General features: G+C 37.5%; 1 pseudogene; it reads right to left on the bottom strand.

Annotated features, from left to right (window-relative positions):
* Positions 1-2994: 2994 nt before the first annotated feature.
* On the bottom strand, positions 2995-4016 carry LOC143660657 (protein tyrosine phosphatase type IVA 1-like; annotated as a pseudogene).
* Between the last annotated feature and the right edge of the window lie 271 nt (positions 4017-4287).

The raw sequence follows: 4287 nt of genomic DNA, 5'->3' as shown, positions 1-4287 counted from the left end.
ATTAAAGTACAGTATTTTCACTTCTGTGCTAGGTTGAAAGGCTTATGTACCCTAAAAGAACCACGCTTTAACCTGATCCCATCATGTGGAGAGTCTTTTCTTTTAATCCCTATTAAGGACTTTAGCCTGGAAACTTGATTGGATTATCTCCACGGACATGCAACCCACTCAGTTGTGGGAAACTTGGATGAGAGGGAGATGTGACTCCGCCCATTCCAGGTGGGTCTTGATTAGTTTTCTAGAATTCTTTAAAAGAGGAAACATTTTGGAGAAAGCATCAGAATGACAAGAGCCACAAGGAGAGTCTACCCAGCCAGAGACCTTTGGAGATGAAGAAGGAAAATGACCCTGGAAAACTTCATGAAAGAAGAAGCCTGGAGAAAAAGCTAGCATATGTCGCCATGTTCGCCATGTGCCTTTCCAGTTGAGAGAGAAACCCTGAATGTCATTGGCCTTTCTTGAGTGAAGGTAACCTTTTATTGGTGACTTAACCTGGACACTTCCATAGCTTTGCTTTAATTGGGACATTTTGTCAGCCTCAGAACTATAAACTAGCAACTTAATAAATTTCCTTTTTTAAAAGCTGTTCTGTTTCTGGTATATTGTATTCCAGCAGCTGGCAAACTAGAACAACATCTGAAAGAGTTTCTCTGGAGAAATGAAATTAGGGCCTATTCCAAAATTTTAGCTGCAGATGCATTAGATTTGTGGTAGATGGGTCATGGACCTGTTCATTCTCAGGCCTCATTCCCTAAACTTCAGAGTTTGACCAGACTGCAAAACCCATGTTCCTGTCCCAGCTGGCTTCCTATGTGGTTTTTTGTTTTTCTTTTTGTTTTTCTTGCATTTCATTATTTATCTAGATGTTTAAGCTTTCACACTAAGTTTTTACAAGCTGGTGAACACTGAAAAATTCTTTCTTTCACAGAACTATAACCATACATTCCCAGACAGTATAAATACACGGTTGAACTAACATTAATACACATCACTATTTATCAATTACATAATAAAACAAATTATCAAGTATCCAAATATTAAATTTCACAGCTCAAAAGGCATATAAAATATTACATGTCTGCTGAATCAGCATAAACCTACTTTTTTTTTTGCAAGAGAGGTTGGGGGAAAAAGAAAAAAAATCACATTTTGAACAAAAATAGCTGGTAAACAACTTCTAATAGATATGGAAAAAAATTACAAGAATTTCAGAAATTTTGATTAAGTACAGCTACCCTAACAAATCATCTCTCCCTTTAAAAAAAATTTACTAAATTAAAGAGCATATTCTACATGTGCTGCACAAGACAAAAGCAACATTTTACCAAAAATATTTAATAGCTCCCTCCCATTTATTTGTCAGGCCCTCCCTGTTAAGTTGCATCCCAAAGTACAAACACTAAATTAACTGTAAGGCTTTCTTGTCTGGAGACATTAAAGATGTGCTTCTGTACAATGTTGATTTTCAAAATGGAGGTTTTCTCTAACATCACAAAATGAATTATAAACATTAAATAATCACCATAAGATGTGGTAAAAACCTAACAAAATTCAATGGCTGTGCAAACCTAATGTATACTGGTATGAATGTGGGAGATGTAAACATAAAGTGAACAGGCAAATAACCATATAGGTCTGACCAATAGTGGGAAAAGAAGTGTAACTAATAAAATATCGGTGGCAGAGAGAGTTCAAATAGAGTCAAGAGGCTACTCTGGAGGTTGCTCTTATGCAAGCTTCAGTTAGACCTTGCTACCTATCATAACTTGCCAACCCCCAACCAGGACCATTCCAGCCAGTCCTAAAGAACATTTAGGGCAATATATAAGATTTCACAAGGTGGAATTCCATAAGATTCCATGCACTAGAGTAACTTTCCAGAAACCTACAACCTCCAGATGGGTCCCTGGACCAGATAAGTCCTGAAACCTAGCCCAGCCTCTCCAGAACATCAGACAGTTCCAACTCCCTACCCCATATTGTGACAGATCTTCCTTGAAAAATTTAGAATCGCCATAGCCTAAACACTCCTAAAGAGAGGGATGTAAACATCAAGGGTGATGGTGGAGTTATACAGAGAAGATAGGATTTAACAAATGAATATGAATGCTGAATCAAATCAATTATCTCTTTTAGTCTCCAGTATTTTAGAGCAGCTAGAAGTAAAAACCTAAAATTGTGAAATTGTAACCTATGTCAAACTCTGAAATCTGTTACTAATTTTGGTGTTGTGCTTTGAAATTTGTTGTATATATATATTTTTTTCACAAAAAAGAAGGAAAAAAAAGTTGATTGTGATGATAAAAAAGTATTTATGCCTTCTAGCCTCCTATATTCTGGAACAAATAGAAGGAAAAATATGAGAGGATCGTATGGTAGCCCATGACAAACTCTGAGATATGTCTTGTAACTACTTGTTGAAGACTGCTTTGAAAACCATTGTTTTTTTATTTCTTTCATTTGTATATGTTATACTATACAATAAAAAAAGTTAAAGTGAAAAACAAAACATGTAGGTCTACTTTCAATGTTTGAAGAAATAAACCACATAAGGTCTAGAATGTTCATAGTTTCTGGGATTTTAAATTCTGCGTGATACTAAAAATGTACAAGTATTGTACTGGGTATTTTGGCACCTAATCTCTCTAAATTTCTTATATATTGATAAGATCCTGGAATGAGAAGAGATTTAAAAGAGGACTTATAACTCAATACTGCATGATTACAGGAAAGGTCAACTGTTACAAACGATAAGCCCATTTTAAATGCTGACCAGCAAGTAATCTTTTGCTAAGTGTCCAAACAGGCTGAATGTAACCCAAACATACAGGCTGCAATTCTGTCAAACTTGTGGCATGGTAAAACTGCTTTTCAGTACTCCTATGGAAGCTTCACCAGACTTATTCACCAACATGTTGGCTAATATGTATGACAAATTAGGTCCTTCCTCTCTCAAGTTCCACTTCCAAAGCAATAGCATCAAGCACCACTGTTTTATTGAATGCAACGGTTGTTTCTGTGACCATTGGAGTCTTTGAAGTGCAACTGCATTGTAGGACGATACTTCTCCAAATACAAAAGTTGCTTGCTGTTCAAAGCCCCATGCCGCTTTTGTCTTATGAACTGTACTGCATCTTCATATGGCATTCCACCTTCAATCAGTGCTAGGGCAACAAGCACTGGAGCTCTCCCAAGACCTGCAACACAATGAACAGCAATGCAGCCACCAGGATCTTCATGAAACTTAATTTTTACAAGACTTAACCAGTCATCTGCCATCTGGTTGGATAGTGGTGCACCATCATCATAAGGCCAATCAAGAACATGGATGCCTTCTTTCTCCACAGGAGCACTGTCATAAGTTACTTCACACACTCTCACTATTGAACTAACTCCATATGTCTTAAGTTCCTCTACAAATTTGCTTAAGGTTGTGTTCTAGTTTGCTAGCTGCTGGAATACAATATACCAGAAACGAAATGGCTTTTAACAAGGGGAATTTAATGAGTTGCTAGTTTAGAGTTCTAAGGCCTAGAAAATGTCCCAATTAAAACAAATCTATAGAAACGTCCAATTTAAGGCATCCAGGGAAAGATACCTTGGTTCAAGAAGCCCGATGACATTCAGCATTTCTCTCTCAGCTGGAAGGACACATGGCGAACATGGCGATGTCTGCTGGCTTTCACATGGCTCTACGAAAAAGGGACTCTCTCCAAAATGTTTCCTTTTGTAAAGGACTCCAGCAAGCAACTCCACCTTCAGTGGGTGGAGACACACATCCATGGAAATCATCTAATCAAAAGTTACCACCCACAATTGGGTGGGTCACATCTTCATGGAAACAATCAAAATGCTCCCACCCAGCAGTATTGAATGAGGATCAAAGGGCATGGCTTTTCTGGGGTCCACCACAGATTCAGACCAGCACAGGTTGCATTGATCGGATTATGTGTAATAAGAAATCTCACATCCTTGTATGTGACTTCCATAGGAGCTGGGTGGTTCATTTGAGCCATGTTAATTTAGTTAAAAAAAACACTCAATAGGGTTTTGAAAGAATTTTAAAAATTGAATACAGAAACAATGTCAAGAAACTGAAGTCTACTTCAATATACTCTACTTGAAATGCTCAGTGCTTTGAGTGTGAAGTTGGAAGTAATGGGAAATGAAATGAACCTCTCAACAAGAAGCAGCAATTCTTCAATCTGGTCATACTGAGGTGATATAACATAGTGCACTGAGTTTTACCCCGTCCAGGTCAGAACTCTTGTAAAATGCTCTGCAGAT

Source organism: Tamandua tetradactyla, chromosome 17 (assembly GCF_023851605.1).
Source record: "Tamandua tetradactyla isolate mTamTet1 chromosome 17, mTamTet1.pri, whole genome shotgun sequence".
In the NCBI taxonomy this organism is placed as follows: Eukaryota; Metazoa; Chordata; class Mammalia; order Pilosa; family Myrmecophagidae; genus Tamandua; species Tamandua tetradactyla.
This window is presented reverse-complemented; position numbering and strand designations above follow the sequence as displayed.